We start from the raw sequence: 17,799 nt of genomic DNA on the forward strand, positions 1-17,799 counted from the left end.
GTTTTAAAAAATTATAATAATAATAATTATTGGGAAATGCATGGAAAAGACTTTGAATGATAAAGTGGGGAGATCGATGCCTCTGTATTGACTGACATGCATGGCATTCCCTTTTGAAAAAGCAATGGAAGTCAATGTAAAGTTATATGTAATCCAATGTAATATAAAGAAGATTATGATAATAAAAAAAAAAAAAACTACTTCACTAAGATTCCAAAAATAAAAAATAAAAATAAAAATAAAAAACATATGTCTCTCACCTTTAATCTGAGAGTGCTATGTAAAATTCATTAATACAAAGCTAGAAGGGATAACTTAGTCTGGGAGCTCAACTGGCCTTTTCAATTCTCATTTCTCTATTTGCCAATCTAGATTCTTGAAAAGTTCCTCTGTTTTTTTCTTTCTCTTCTTGTTTTTGTTTTATATAAGGATTTTTGCTGTAGGGCGCATGTGCTCTCCAGAGAGACAGAGAGACAAAAAGCGAGAAATCACCTTCTGGTGATGGTCATACCACAGTTCCTTCCCCTCCATTGTCCTTTTGGGATTTTGGGCACACACACATGCACTAGGTGTGAGTTTTAAACTGCAGTTCTGACTCAAACTGCGGTAAACTACATGAAAGTCCAATGATGTAAACGTGTGATTCTGCTGGTCCCAAGACTCCCTCTATTTCTTAGAACTCGCTAATCCTGAGTGATCACAAACTTTCATTGCTGAGATTGACTCCCCAACACATAGGTCATTTCATATATTTGCTTCCTTTTCCATCAGGCTGCACCAGGAAATCCTGAAAGGCAAAATGGAGAAGGGATTGTGGCATGGCCATCCTCCCTGGAGGGTGGGGGAGTTTACTTTCTCTCTCCCCAGTGAGCACACATGCTCTATGCAAACTAAAATAGCAAAATATAAATAAAGAGTGAACCCACATAAAACATAAAATTGGGCTTTCTTGATACATATTGGAGTGGATTCCTAGGTTAGGAATCCACTGTTGCCTCACCATCTGTTTTGAACTTCTTATTAATACAGGAGGGAAGGCTTAACCACCTTTGAGACAGTTTGCAGTTCTCTTGACCCCAGTTTCTCAATGGGTTGATCCAGATATCTTTCTTTTTAATATCCTTGATTAAAGAATCTCTTGTTTCTGAGAGCTTCCCAACATTTCAAATGTTAGTATTTCTCAGAAACACAGGATGTGTGTGTAGAGCCATGGTCTTTGTGGAAAGATTTTTAGATATCAACCGTCTGGAGGAATGGCCATACGGATTACATCAAAGGAAGAAAATTCAATTTGTATTGCTTTTGCTGTTACTTGCCTTCTTATATGTAATGTGTATGTGGATTTGGGGAAATGGAGTTGTAATTGCTCTCGCTTGTATTGCACAGACAGATTGACCTTTGCATTAGATTCCTAGAACTGTTACAACAAAATAACACAAGCTGGGTGACTGAAACAGCAAAAACTGAGCCAGAAAACAACAAAAATTAAGCCAGTAGGTGGAATGGAGGTTAAGGCACTGCATCCCACATGGCTGACTGAGGTTCCAGTCCTGGACCTGACAGCTTGAGGATCTCACCTGGCATTTGTGAGCGCATGCCTAATGCTAGATGGGAATGGGGGAGAAAGGATTGTGGCATGTCCAACCTTTGAGGGGTAATTTCTCATTTCCCTTTGTCTCTCTCAAGTAAGAGCACATTTCCCCCCTGGGGGAGAAAACAAACAAACAAAAAATACAAAGAAAAACCACCAAACCTAGAAAACAAAGTTCCATAGTCAAGGCATCATTCCATTCACAAACTGAGACATCCTGTTTTACTACCTTTGTTACTACCAATGGGTGCCTGACCTGGTCAAGAGTTCACTGTCACGGTGGGGCACACTTGCTGAGGTCTCTTTATTTATCCCTATCCAACTTGTCTGTGTACCTCGTTAAATTCTGCAACTACCACACTGGTGTGCCACCTGCCATGTCTACAAGAAACTGACAATACATGTTAACTAATTATTGATGCAATTAGTGCGTAAAGGAATGATAATAGGATTCAAAGTGTTTACCTAAGAACGTTTCAACAGTTGTTGCCTCAGACCACTGTTTCTTGATAAAAAACAGATAAAAGTGAATGCACGCACCATGAGAAACTTGGCTAACTCTGCTGAGTGGATCTATGAAGATAGAAATTTAATCATATTTCTAAGGTACAATTTTTTTTGTGGGGGGAAGATTTTTGCTTTAGAGTGCATGCACTCATCAGAGAGACAGAGATAGAAAGCAAGAAATCACCCTCTAGGAGGGTTGGTCATGCCACAATCCTTTCCCCATTTTCTTCTTGGGATTTTTGGCATGCACGCACATGCTCCCAGCAAGAATGTTAAGCCACAGGGTCTGAGACTCAAACTGTGGTCGACCATGTGGAAGTCCAGTGACATAACCATTACGCCATCCACTAATCTCTCTACAGTACTATTTTAACCACTTGTTTTTGCTTAACAAACCAATTCAATGTCTTATAGTTTATCATAATTCTTTAAGTTTTCTATGACTCTCTTGTGAAGTTTTTCTACGGGTCTCACTTGGGATCATTTGCATAACTCCACTCAGCTGCAAGGTTCAATGGAGGTGGTCTTTCGCTTTCCAGTGCCTCTTTCTAGATGATCCTCATGCCTTCTGTGGCCTAGCCTGACTTCCACGAAGCATTACTGCTTGTTGTGCAACTGCGTATCTCTTGCCACATTCTTGTCATCAAAGTCAGTCACAACTGGCCCAACATTAAGGAAAAGATAACATAGGCTCATTCATTATGTGAGGTAGGTCATGTGCATTCTGGGATGGGAGGAATTACTAGCAGCCATATACAAATACTACGGACCATGGTATTGAATATATGCTATTGAACATTGTTATCAATTCTAGTTTTTATTTCCAATAAATGACAATAGTCTATTGTGTTAATAAAGGTACCATCAGGAGAGTGAAACTACAGAGTTGTTTGCACCAGGAGAACTTTATATTAAAAAGTTTATCTGTGGGGCTGGAGGGGGGGTGGCATGGTGGTTAAAGCTCTGGACTCCCACATGACTGGCCACAGTTCGTGTCCTGGATCTGACAGCTTGCTTTCTCACTCTCCACTTCTCTCTCTCTCTCAATAATCAAATGGAAGAATACTAATGATAATTAATTAAATAATTATTTAAAAATGTTTATCTGTAACAGAATGGAAGAAATAAGAGACTGACTAGGTAGAAAAGAACTCTAAAAGTTGTAGAATTAGTAGCACTAAGTTCTTCTCATAGGCTTAAAATTGAATTAAGATGCTGAGATACTTCCTCTCCTGCCCAGAAAAGCTAAATATGTTGACAGCTACAAAGGAAATAAGTATTCTATTTTTAATGACTTCTGCTGGGGCACAAATTATGGACAGTGATGGTTTATAACTAGAGCATACTTTAAGTCACGGAGAAACATTTTTTCCCTATTAAAAATAGAAATATTAAAATAGCAAGTGTGATTATTTCTGGTCAGAACAAAGATATTATAAGAATGTTACCGGGAAGCATAGACTTTCTTTTACTCCATCTTAATGCCACCAAGCAGGATAGATTTTCATTTACTCCACCTTACTGACACTTGTACAAATTGTCTCCAGGGTTGACATCTACAGAGATCTTTGGAGCAGCTTGTGTTCAGAAAAATAGAGACATGTTTCATTCCATTTTTCCTAAGAAAAAAATATCACAGTGCCAATCCTGAAAGCCCTTTGGCTTTGAGACAATGCTTTCTAAGCATATCCTGAGAAAATTTAGGATATGTTAATTCATTGCTATCTGAGAACATTTTGAGTGAAAATTGGTAAGTAGCTTTCTCACATATATTTAAAAGTCTTAAAGATAGCATCTATAGCAAATCCAAAAAAAAAATATGTTTCTTAAGACACACCTCTTACTTCAAAATATATACATAATAATCACAAATATACTGAAGATTAGAGGGTTACTAAAAGAAGTAAACTTAATAATTCTAAGTTTTTATTACATGATAAATCCTCTAGGAATTAAAATAGTTTTTATGCAATAGGTAAGAAATAATAACTCTCATCATTCATCTAACTCATTTTGAGTACAACTAGACTACAAAATGAGAAATAACATTGTTACTGAACTAGAACAATGTTACTACAATTTAACAATGTTAAATATACATAATAACCATTAGTAACCACAGCAGTAGCATTGATAGAGGAAGATCACTTTGCTTGAAAAGTATCAAAAGGATGTATGAATGCTACAGAATAAGATAGAGGTAGAATACTTTCTTTAAACATCAGCAGATCATACATGATGTATGGTAATGCTAAAGGGGCTGGTGGTTAGTTAGCTGAGAAAACAAGATGGCTGCAAAAAAAAGGAATAAATATACAAATGAAAACATTTGAAATAACACTGGTTTTAAAAGAGTATTATTCAAACATGAGAATTTTTTTTTTTAGAGGTTTTTGCTATAGGGTGTATGCGCTCGCCAGACAGACAGAGAGAGACAGAGAGACAGAAAGCAAGAAATCACCCTGCAGTGGTGATGGCCACACCACAATCCCTTCTCCATTCTCCTCTCAGGATCTTGGGCACGCACGCACACGTGCCCAGCGTGAGTTTTAAGCCACCAGGCCCGGGACGCGAACCGCAGGCGACTATGTGGGAGTCCAGCGACATAGCCATTATGCTAACTGCTGGTCCCGAGAGAGAATTTTTTTAAACTTTTTTGTTTTGTTTGTTTGTTTATACCATGGTTTGTGAGGGCTAGCCAGAAAGAGAGAAAAGTAAAATGAGAAATCATCCCCCCACCCCCAGAAGCAATGGCAATACTGCAATCCCTTCTCTTCCATTCTCCTCTCAGGATTTTTGGCCATGCGTGCACATGCACCTGGCATGATTTTCAAGTCACCAAGTTTAGCACTCAAACTGAGGTCAACCATGTAGGAGTCCAGCACCTTAATTATCTTACTACCTGCTGCCCCAAGAATGCTTTGTTGTTTATTTCTTACATTTTTTTAAAATATAGATTTAATCATTATACTTCTTAATTGAGTACAAAATGTTTTTCCCCAGCATGAATATAATGCTTATTAGTCAAGGCAAAAAAACTAGCATATATCCTGAAATTCTCAAACGTTTTTCTGCAGACAATTAGCCTTGATCAAAGAGTGATATATAGAAGAGCAAACCCACAACAACAAATATGAAATTGTCAGCATTTGATGTTAAACAAAACCAATAGAAGAAGCAACATTAATTTGAAAATTTGTAGTATCCTGATGAAGCTATATGAATGTAAAACAGAAAAGGTAATTGAAAACAGTTTAAATACAATACCAAAACTTGGTAAGGAAATTTAATTGATTAATGAAGTCTGCCTTAAAATTTTCTATAACGATTCATCAATTAATAGAACATTATAGGTTCCTAATGGGAATATTTATTTCATAAACACAGTCAAAAATCATCATTTAAATATTGAGATTAAATATTCATACCTTGCAGTGCTATAAGAATGAGGCTGAAATGGTAGCTTCATTACATGGGTTCTTGGACCGGCCAGGTGGAATGTTGGTTAAGGGGCTGGATTCCACATGACTGACTCCGTGGTTCAGTTCCCAGACCTGGCAACTTGAGAATCACAGGGCATGCCCAAAATCCCAAGAGGAGAATGGAGGAGAAGGGATTGCATGGTCATTCCCCCAGGAGGTGGGGTGAATTTTCACTTGCCCTCTTTGTCTTTTTCTCTGTCTCCAGTGAGTGAGTGCATCCACTCCTTAGAGAGGAAAGAAACTTTGTTCAGCTAAAAAATACTCTTGAGAAAACAGTTAGATTTTAACTGGCTAAAGAGAAAGCAGGATGTTAAATTTGGCTGTGCTTGCAAAGAAACATTCAGGAAAATAAAGAAGTAATTATCGGTGAGCTAAGTTTCAGGCTTCTCTTGCTCACTGTTTTTGTATTCACATAATGAATGAACAGCACTGTCAAGAGCATTTTAAAATGCCTTAGGATAGGGCTGGCATCCCGCCAGCAAATTCTGCAAATGCAATTCTCAGAGGAATAAAAGAGAAATATAGAAACATAGAGTGGGAGTTGTATTTTGTATTGCTTTTGTTTCTTTTGCACAGTCTCAGAATACTTTTAAAAATCAGTGTCTGCAGCAATGGGACTCAGATCCCGGATTTGCTCCTGAAAAGAACAGACGTCTGAGGCTGGAAGTAGTGAGCAGCCTCTACTGGCTGGTGGAAAATGCATAGAACAACTGAAGTTTTATTTGTCCCAGGACTTATCGCCCCGTAGAATTATACTGGTACAGAACTAACCAGTACCGTGCTCATTTCAAAGGTGTTTCTTAGTCCTCAAGTGTTTGAACCTAATAATGACAATACCATGATCAACATGGATCGCTTAGTGCTATTTTCTGGTGCATCTCACTGAGTACACTCTTTGGGAATAGATACATGTGGTCTGGGAATTGAACATATAAAACACACCAGTATTTGTGTTGGTGATGGCACAAAAGAACAAGAAAATTCTAAGATATTCAAGGCTTAGAAGTCTACATAGAGAAAAAGAAAAAAAAAAAGTGAAAAAGAAAAAAATAGTAAAAAAAAAAAAAGAATTGGTGAATGCAAGCGTCAAAGACCCTTGTGTGTAAATCAGCAGATGTTGTTTAATAAGTGGCCCAGTACTGTTGTTAGGGTGAGGTACATTGTTCAGGATTAGAGAGCAATTTGCATGAGATCTTAATATTTACCCTCAGGGGAAACTTCTTGGTATTTATTTAAATAATACATGATAAATCACATGTTACATTTTGAGAACTGCTCCGTTCCTGCTGAGCTGTGTTTCTGGTAAAAACAAGGCCTCTTTGGAGTGGGTAATTATACTTAGACAAGACTCCACATTCATCTGAGGCAGAGAAGCTGGGAAACCTGGGCTCTGGGTATGCTCAGCATTGCTTATCAAAAAACACACCATTTTGCCAGGACCTGGAAAGGAGATGATAACCCTTAAGAAATTGGAAGGAAAACATCTAAAGCCAAAAGTCTTTGAACAGTGGCAGTCAAACATAAGTAACATTTTACAGAGGAAAGATAACACACTGTAGGTTTATGCACAAATCTATTTACAAACTGGAAAGAAAATTTGGAAGATCCTCTTAGCCAAAAAAAAAAAAAAGAAAGAAAGAAAAATAGAGCAAAAATATTCTTCATTGTACCATGTGGCTAGCACTAGAAAGCAACAAAATATAACATTACCATCCCTTCAATTACAGCAAAAACCCAAAGCAACAAATGTGTAGAGGAGGGAAAAAAATCCATTCTTTGGTAATAAGTAACTGCAAAAGTACTTGAAGAAAGGAAAAAATGGTGTGCCTTAGATTTCAAATGATAAACAAGGTGATTGATATATACTTTGAACAATAACCTCTTAATCCTGGGACCAGCTGATGGCATAATGGTCATGTTACTGGTCTCCCAAGTGGCTGACCATGGGTCAAGTCCTGGACCCAGAGACTTGAAACTCACACCAGGCACATGTGCATGCATGCTCCAAATCCTGAGAATCTTCATCCTGAAAAGAATGAAAGAGAAGGGATTGTGGCCATCCCCCCGGGGGAGGGAGGGGATTCATTTCTTCCTTTCTGTCTATCTCTGTCTTTCTGGCAAGCGCAAGTGCCCTGTAACAACAACAACAAATCTCTCTCCTAATGTAACTGTTACACCATCTGCTGGTCACAAGACTCTCTCTGTTTCTGAGAACTCACTGATCTTGAGTGATCACCAACTACTGATATTGAGACTGACTACCAAACACATAGGTCATTTGATAGATTTGCTTTCCTTTTGCCAACAGTCTGCACCAGGAAATCCAAAAGGGAAAAATGGAGGAGAAGAGATTGTGGCATAGCCAACCTCCTCGGGGGTCGTATTATTTTTCTTTCTCCTATGAGTACATGTGTCCTATGAAAACTAAAAAAAATCAATATATAAAGAGTGCACCCACATAAAATGTACAAATGAGCTTTCTTGATACATATTGGAGTGGATTCCTAGGTTAGGAATCCACTGTTGCCTCACCATCTGTTTTGAACTTCTTATTAATACAGGAGGGAAGGCTTAACCACCTTTGAGACAGTTTGCAGTTCTCTTGACCCCAGTTTCTCAATGGGTTGATCCAGATATCTGTCTTTATACAACTCCTACCAAGGACTAGGGCCCTATGGGTCAGCGACGTGCAAACCACTTGAGTCACCTCACTGACTCCCGCCCCACGTGGACCGAGCAGACCTGCCAGTGACTGCCTCTCAGTCACAGAGTGACTTCATGGGTCCTGTGCCTGCTGGTGCCGAGCCCACTGTGTTAGTCCCTTACCATGCTGCTAAAGAGGAATGATTGACAGAGTGATTTATAAGGAATAGAGTTTTATTTAGTTCATAATTTTATTGGCTAAAAAGTGCAAGAACAAGTGAGATAGGCGATATAGCCCTAAGAAGCAAGTATCCGGGTCAAAAGGCCCACAGCTGGAGGAGCAGTAACAAGCATTCCCAGGAAACTGCTTGCTCATAACAAAGGGCTTGCAGCTTGCAGCAATGACTCAATGGCCTACCTAGGCAGCAGGACCGAAAGCAGTTTTGGCTTCTTCCATGTCCCCACTATATTCCAGAACCTCTTGGATCATTGAAATAGTCATGACATGACTCATTATTCTATGCAAAAATGTGTCACTAATATCCCCATGACCTAGGTAATGGTTCTTAGGCCTCAGGCTCTCAGTCAAAGACTCAAGCTATCATTGACTTCTAGCTAATTGGCTCTGGGACTTGAAGTGCTCAGAGTTGGGTAGTCATTTACCAGAAGTTCTCTAGCGTACAGCTTCCCAAATGCGCAACACAATATAACTAGCATGAGACCCCCGTGGGGACAAAAGTACACAAGTTTCTCCTAGCTAGCATAAAACCCCTGACTAGAGCCCCACTTGGCTATACAGTTTCAGGACCACTCCCTATATGGGGCTTCCTCTCCTTTGGTAAATCTCACTTTGCTTTCACACCCCAATATCATGGTGACCTGGACCCCGCATCACAAAGCAGTCAACAGAAGCAGAGAGGAAGACAAGTACCTGAAAGGAGCAGAGGGGGAGCGAGAGAGAGTGAGTAGACTTTTCCACTCGCTCTTTGTCACTACTGCTCTCCCAACCAATTTCATGTTGTCACCCAATTAAGCTCTATGTTTTAAAGATTTTGCTACCTCCCAAAACCACTTAACTGAAGACCAAGCTTCCAGAATGTGGCCCTCTGGGGAGGGGGTCATTATTCAAACCCTATCAACCACCACACTGAAGCCACATCAGGACAAGATAAGAGTTTCTAGTTATGTTTAGACAAATACCTCTAGACCAAATTAGAAAGAAAAGCAATAGTATTATCTAAATTCTTAAGATTAATTTTACACAAGTACCAGCAGATGGCATAATGGTTACATTGCTAGAGTCCCACGTGGTTTGACTCCCAGACCCAGTGGCTTAAAATTCAAGCTGGGCATGTATGAGTGCATACCCAAAATCTCAAGAGGAGAATGGAGGAAAAGGGATGGCCACATGGCCATCTGCCTTGGGGGTGATTTCTCACTTTCTCTCTGTGTCTCTGGTGAGCGCATGCACCTATGGTAAAAATCTCTCTCTTAAAAAAAGAGAACAAAAAATTGAAGTCATGTCTCAAAAATGACGTTAAGCTCATGGATGCTTTACTACCATTGCTTTATAGATCTTAGAAGATGACAAAATGGCCTTGTCAGAACAGGCAAAATTCAAAATAGTTTAAATTCACGTATATACATTCTAAAGTATTATAATTACTGCTGTGTGTGCCAAGAAGATGACTGATAGTCCAATTTATCAGGTCATTGGTCTTTCAAAACTTGAAAGGATGACTCTACGTCTTTATAAACTACCCCTTCTAGGTTCACTTGACTGAGGTAAGTGACAAAGGTGAAACCCTTGTTTCTTATATAACTTCTCTGGTAAAATGTCATGTCAAATTAGCACTTGAAGCTCTGACAAGGCCAGATGCTTTCTGATAATAATTAGAATGCCAGTTTCAGAAATGTTTTTCCCAGGACAGAATAGGAATCAGTCTGTCATCCACAACTTAACCATAGAGGACAGTGCTCTAACTTGTAAGTCAAAGTCTATCCACAATGCCAAACACGATTATTCACCCATAGCTGAGTCATGGTAAATATTTGCTATCAGAATGACTTATGAAAACATAAACAATGGGAAGACATAAATCTAAGTTTTGGAAATTTATAATCATATATTCCAATCATAATTTCTTTGTTTACAACCATTCTTTTCTATAATAAATGGTCACCTGTGAAAAATTTTTCTAAAATACTAATTTGTCAGCAATAACATTGTATGCTCTGTTGCCATAAGATCAAGATTAAAATATCTATTAATAATGCATTTGTATTAATAGCTTCTTTGGGGTCGTCTCTTGTACTGCAAATATAGAACAATGATTTATCTTTAAAAGTAATTCTTTTCTATTATAGAATTATTCTCTTGTACATTTTTTATTATATTTAGTTTATTTTCCTATTTTAAAAATCATCTTTCTTTTCTCAATATAAGTGATATATTTTGATTCTAACTTTATCCATAAAGTACTATTCCTCAATTTTCTGTTATTTACGTAAGTGGCAATTTAAGAGAGTTCCCTGGTAGTCCAAATCTTGTAGTACTAGGTATCTACTACAGATTCCTTGCACTTTGTCTGTTATCATTATTTTTACCATCACAAGGCATATATTTGTTTATGTGATTATATTTGGTTTCCTCAAAGAATGTGAACTCCACGAGGCCAGGGCCTTTGTAAGGATTATTCATGTCTATCTCTCCTGGAGGCTCACAGGATCTCAGTAATCATCTGTTAAGTGAATAATAAGTAATAAATAAATGTATTTATTGTCAGCTTTTATACAGTACATTGTTTTGTTTATTTTTCTGTCACTTTCATTCTTATTACTTGGCAGAAAAATACATTCTCTCTAGCCTGACCTCTGTTCTGATGTCCAATACTATATTTCTAATTTCCCATAGACAAGAAAAGATTTTCCTATCACATATAATTCCACATATCTAAAAATTGAAATTTTGGATGACACATTAATTTTTCAAAATAATTTTAAAAATTTGTCTATGTTTTACTACATTAAAAATTTATATTCTTCTTTTGAAAAAAACATATAGTAAATTGTCTTCCTTAGCATTTGAAGCAGTTCACAGGAGAAGTAAAATCACATTATAGGGACTAGGGAATTTTGCTGTAAGTAAAACTGTAAAACAGGGTGAGTTTAAGTTTTGCTTGTTAGGAAAATCTCTATCGTGGGGTATGTGTAAATGGGCCTCTAGATACATAGCGATAGGGGGCAATTCTATGGCCAGATACAGCTCCAGCCTGAATTAAGACACTGCAGTAGTAATGAGGATAGAGAAACGTCGCTCAACATATAACACTTTAAGAAGGTATGACCTTCAATATTATAGTAATGTCCTGACACATCTTTTATTAAGAGTTTTGTTTTTGTTTCTGTTTTTGTTCTATTTGTTTGTTTTTAGAGCACGTGCACTTGCTGGAGAGAGAGACAGTGAGAGGGAAAGTGAGAGACAGTGAGAGGGAGAGTGAGAGATAGTGAGAGGGAAAGTGAGAGACAGTGAGAGGGAGAGTGAGAAATTAGCTCCAATAGGCATGGCCATGCCACAGTACCTTTTCTTCCACTCACCTCCTGGAATCTTGGGCACACACACACATGCACCTGATGTATCTTTAAGGAGAAATATTCTAAAATGACTCCAGATTTTTATTTTTTTTAACCAGGCTTAGTATTAGGTCATTGGGAAAATCATGCCTTAATTTCTTCATGGTTCTCTATGCAAAAATGCATTATGGCTTTCCTGATGACTCAATATATTGAGTCATAATTGAGTCAACTCCATAATTCAGAGTGTTTGAAGTGGAGCTGATATCACTGAAGAAAGGAGGAATGGAGAAATAGCTAGGAATGGAGAAATGATTGAGCTTGGCTTTGAACTTGCTGAGTGAGATTGGAGAAGACATTAGGTTGATGTAGACCAACGTGTGTGCTGGCCATCAGGCTTGAGCCGAAGAACTGTTGATCCTGGTGGTGATTAGCATTAATGATTGTCAGAGTACCATGCTGTGCAAATGATTGTGTATGCATTATTTCTTATAATCTTCCAAGCAATCTCACGTTAAACACTATTATTCCACTTGATAGGTGAGCTCTTGGAAAAGCTTGTGTATCAAGAGTGTTTCCCAAAGTTTCCTACCAAGTTATGAAGTTAAGTAGTAAATGGAAGAAATTCAACTGAAGTCCAAGTCCATCTTATGAAAATCGCATGTTAGCACCCCAGAAACGACTGTTCACATCCAGCAACAGGACAAAAGGAAGAGTCCAGAGCCGCTGTGGGAAGCATCACATCAAAACTGCAGAAAGGAAAGCCTGAAAAGAAGACAGTGCTTCAGGAGGGAAATCAAAAGAGAGAGGAGTCTCTAGAGAAAAGTAGAGTGGCAAATATGGGCTATGTTTCAGTGCCCGTAAAGAATAGGAGAAAAATAAAAAGTGATACTATAGAGGATGAGCACAATGACCAAAGATGGCTGTGTCACAATTTTGCAAAGAATTTTACGTTTTGCAGTAGAGCGAGTGCTATAGCAAATTGTCAGAAATGTTTACTTTCAGTAAAGTAGTGAGTGTCCTCTGGTGAGAGGCAACTTTCATCAAAGTCAGAACAGCCAGTGTTCCAAGTGGGCCGTTTTCTAGTGGTGCTGAGTTTCTATTTTTGTTGAATTGGAATGGATTCTGCTTTTGAATAAGGTTGGGGAAAAATAAACACTGGCAAGATACTTTATTCTAAAGTAGTTGATACTATGAACAGAACATTTCTAAGGTTTATTCCAACAATTATAGTAATTATGTATGGTCAAAAGGTTTAGGAATACAATTATGTCTACAGACATATTGATTTTCTTCAGCTCAAAAGCCTACTTTTCTAATGAGACACACTGGGAAAAAGAAGGAGATCCTATTCCTATGGAAATTTTATTTGTTTTCACAGGCACAACTCCAGCACAACAGAAAGGGAACTTCTCTCCTGTTCAAGAAGAAAATTACAGTGCACTTATCACTAGATTACAGTTTTGTCCATATTTTTAGTTTAAGGTATTTCGTGAATCGATAAAATGTGGGAAAAAAGTTTAGTATGGAAAGGAGAAAAGGGAAAGGGGAAGGAAAAAATTAAAAGTATGCTTAATTGACCAAAAAAAGAAGCTATTTGCTGATAAATTATAGAATAATATCTCTGACTTGACTGATATGCATAGTATTCGTGCTGGAAAAAGAAATATTGTACACTGTAAAAATGTGATTAAATGTAAACAAATTAATTTACAAACTAAAATAGTCTAGTGTGACTTTATGAAAAGTTTCTTATGAAAGGTGGCAAAGAAATGGAACAAACTGAAGTTTAAGAAATGCATTAGTATAGAGGCCAGCAGGTGGTGTGGTGCTTAAGGTGCTGGACTCTCATCTGGCGGCCCACAGTTCAAGTCCTAGTCCTGACAGCTTCAAAATCATGCCAGTTGCATGTGCAGACATGCCCAAAATCTTGAGAGGAAAATGGAGAAAGGATTATTGTGGCCTTGTCTGCAGGGGGGTAATTTCTCCTTTTCTGTGTCTCCATCTCTCTCTAGCAAGTGCATGCTTCCTGTGGCAAATCTAAAAAAAAAAGAAATGTGTTAAGTAAGTCTTGCTTTATCAAAGCATTGAAAACAATGCATTTCAATCTCTGCTTTCTGTTTTTATTTACTACTGATTCTGTAAGTTCAAGTATCAAGCTTTTCCTTATAACACTATTGTTTACTCACTATTTAACTCTCCTATTATTATTTTCTGCACATTTGTATTAACTTTTCACCTTTGAGACTAAGTTTTAAAAAATACATTTATATTGTTCAATTTGATCTTTTGATTCATGTCCACATAGGGAAATGATTAATTCAAGATGATAACCATATCTGCTACTTAACTTCCTTATTTATTTACTTATTTATTTATTCTGTGTGTGTGTGTGTGTGTGTGTGTGTGTGTGTGGTGAGAATATTTAAGATATACCGTCTTAGCACTTTAATTGTGTATAAACACCCAACACTTACTTTTTCTTTCACAGCTCAGGCTTGTTTTTTTTTTCTTAATGTCACCAGTGATCTTTTTTGTTGTATCATATATTCCTTTTTTTCTTTTTTTTTTAAACAACATTTAAAAAGTGAGTTTATTTAACTGTACTCAGCTCATAATACAGCAAAGAGGTGAACAGAATAATTCAAGAACTGGCAACAGAAAAATTGGGTCGAAGAAAGGCAGAAGAACGTTGTCCTTAAAGAATTAGAACCAAGGGGCTCCATCATCATCTGGTATCTGCTCAATGTTGTGTCTGTGGTTAGAAATGGACATGACAGGAACAGCTGGGATTTTCAGATTCTTTGTCTAAGGTCTTGGTCAACTGTGGCCCCAATGTACACTTGTGCTGAGTTACTCTCTCCACTAAGTAGTCATCTGCACAGGTCCCTTTACGTGTGCACGGTAATCGTTCAAATCTTGGATCTTTGCCAATCCTTAGAGCCATTTGATACTTTGGCTCCAGTTTCTCAGTTTCAGTCCTTACACAGTCAGTTATACAAGGGATACACTTGGCATAAAGACTGTCCATCATTGGCTGCACTAAGTCCAATTTGGCATTAAGGAAACAGTTGACAAAGCTGGTATCAACCAGGATGTGGTAAGGTGGACCCAGGTGTGTATGTATTGAAAGAATACGCAGGAAGGGTTTTGGGGGACATCTCTTTCCTTCAGTGTGCTGGGATCTGTCTTTTCTTTCTTTTTAAATTTTAATCTATCTTTTTCTTTAAGTCTTTGATCTCTGAGATTAAGCATTCACTTCAGGGTCACACACATCCGTGTTTTCTTTGGTTTCCCCTTGTTCATGCCACACTCTTGTTTTTTCCAGAATCTATCACTTATTCCTTAATGAATCATAGTCATAGCTATTGTTTTAATATTTAACTTTTATACTCACTACTGCTACAGTATTAGAGGTATCTGAGTGTGGCTACGAACTTACTCTCACCAGTGAGTCTTACACGTTCATATGTTTTCATGTTGCTAATTAGTGTCCTTTCATTTCATCTCAAAGGACTCTCTGTAGCACTTCTTCACAATCACATACGGTGATTCTGAGGGTGATTCCTTCAGTTTTGTTTGTGTGGGAAAGGCTTTATCTCTTCATATCTAAAGGAGAGCTTTTCCAATTCAAGTCTTCTTAATTGGCAGAATAACCACATAATTTCTTTTTGTTCCTTTTTTTTTTTTTTTTTGGAGAGATTTTTGCTATAGGGTGCATGCGCTAGCCAGACAGACAGAGAGAGACATAGAGACAGAAAGTGAGAAATCACCCCCCAGGGGGGATGGTCACGCCGCAATCCCTTCTCCTCCGTTCTCCTCTTGGGATCTTGGGCACGCACACACACGCGCCTGGTGTGAGTTTTAAGCCACCGGGTTCGGGACGCGAACTGCGGTCGACTACATGGGAGTCCAGTGACATAGCCATTACGCTAACTGCTAGTTCCCATCTTTTCTTTCAACATTTTGATATATCATCCCACTGTCTCCTGGGTTACAGAATTTCTACCAAAAAGTCCACTGATTGCCTAAAGGGGGACTGTTTGTATCTGAATATTTTGTTTTTCTTTCTCTTTTTCTTGCTGCTTTCAGGATTATCTCTGTCTTTGATTTTCAGTACCCTGATTCTATTATGACTCTATGTAGCATTCTTTGGATTGAACCTAGCTGAAGACATTTGAGTTTCCTGTCACTAGATATTTATATTTTTGTCCAAATTTGGGAAGCTTTCAGTCATATTTCTCTACCTATGTTTTCTGTTCCTTTCTCTCTGTCTTCGTCTCCTTTCTAAAATCCCATAATGCAAATGCTTACTTTGTTGAGGCTGGGTCTCACAGACTTTTTTTTAAAATTCCACTTTAGTCTCTTTTTCCCCTCTGATAGCTTATTAAAACAAAACAAAACAACAACAACAAACAACAAAAACAAAACAAAACAAAATCCTTTTCTTCGAGTTTAAAGATTTTTTTTTACCTGATTAGTTCTGTTGTTGACATTCTCTATTTCATTTTTTCACTTCACTCATTGTATTCTTTAGCTTCAGAATTTGTAGAAGGCTCTTTTTAGAAGTTTTAATTTCTCTGTTGAACCTCTTTTGTTTATTATTTTCTTGATGCCATTGACTTATCTCTTTGCGCTCACCTGAAATTCTCTGAGCTTTTAAAAGACAATTATTTTGTATTGTTAGGTAATTTGTAGATCTCCGTTTCTTTGGGTCAGTTACTGAAAATCAGTGTGTGTGTGTGTGTGTGTGTGTGTGTGCGCTTATTTATTTTTTGATGGTTATCTTGCCTTGTCTTTTTCTGTTTCCTATTGCTACTCAGCAGGTGACTGTCTACGTTTCACCTCTTCTAGGCTTTACGGTATAATCCCATAAGACCTTCCCTTATGGGTGGTGAAAGGGCACTGGCTGGAGAGAAGCAGCATCGCGGGCTTTGATGAGAGCAGAGTGGAGCACAGTGCTGACAGCTGAGGTCAGTATCCGTGAGAATGTGGTGGGCTTCAGCAGTGAAAGCTGTGGGTGTCTGCAGCAGGAACACAGGCTATTGTGGTCCTTCAAATCTCTCCCTCTCCCAGTGGGGAAACTATGGCTAAGAGGATCTGTTTCTGCTCGAAGGTGCACTCATGGTTGCCCTGACACTAGTGTGTGATGCACCCACCATCTGTGGAGTGACCCCAAAGTCGAGGTCTGTAGCACAGGTACACACGGATGAACAAGGATTCAGGGTCCAGATGAGACTGGCACTGGGACTACACCGCTGCGCTGGTAATGGTATGTGAGGCACGGGTGCGTGTGCAGCAGTGTGGTAGCCCATATCTGCAGTGTGGGCTCCTGCAGAACCATAGCAGCCTGGAACCAGGAGTATGGACTAGCCCATAGCAACAATGGTTCTGCTGTGCTGTCCGAGGTACGAGTGCTCAGTGAGTTTGCAGAGCCAGTCTGCACTGTGGGCACCGACAGGACCGTTGTGGAGTCTGGAGTGGATGTCCATAGTGTGGGCGTAAAGAGCAGCGGGGGCTCCAAGGTCTGGGGAAGGGCTGTCCTTACCAGGGGTGGCTCCTATGTGTAAAGTATGGGTCCCAACAACTCAGCCACGGTCTGGACTGCGGGCAAGCAGAGAGCAGCCAGTATCACTCTCTGGGGTCTGGCACACACAGAGTGACAGTGGATTGAGGATTGGGGTTTACGGAAATTTAGAAAGGGTGCTGTTTTCTGTCCAAGGGTGGCACAGAAGTGCCTTTTCATTGGGGAGAAGGGAATGGGATCACTTGCCTCTTTGGGAGGTCTGTGAGGGGGCGGACTGTTGGTTACTATAGCCACGGAAGCAGCTGGTGTCCTCGGTAGAGATGGGCACTGGGGACTGGGGTGGCAGCCACCATGTGGCTGGTGCTGGCAACCTCCTCTAGTTTTGTTCCCAGTCATCTCCAGGTAGCTCAGGTGTGACAACCTCTCCAGCGATTCTTTCTCTGCATTTATTCTCCATTTCTTATTTTTTAATGATA

At 38.8% G+C, this 17,799-nt stretch overlaps 1 pseudogene; it reads right to left on the reverse strand.

Moving 5' to 3' along the window:
* Nucleotides 1-14,502: 14,502 nt before the first annotated feature.
* Nucleotides 14,503-15,102, reverse strand: LOC102477048 (rRNA-processing protein FCF1 homolog pseudogene; annotated as a pseudogene).
* Between the last annotated feature and the right edge of the window lie 2,697 nt (nucleotides 15,103-17,799).

This window comes from Tupaia chinensis, unplaced genomic scaffold (genome assembly GCF_000334495.1).
Source record: "Tupaia chinensis unplaced genomic scaffold, TupChi_1.0 Scaffold000405_1, whole genome shotgun sequence".
Classification (NCBI taxonomy): domain Eukaryota; kingdom Metazoa; phylum Chordata; class Mammalia; order Scandentia; family Tupaiidae; genus Tupaia; species Tupaia belangeri.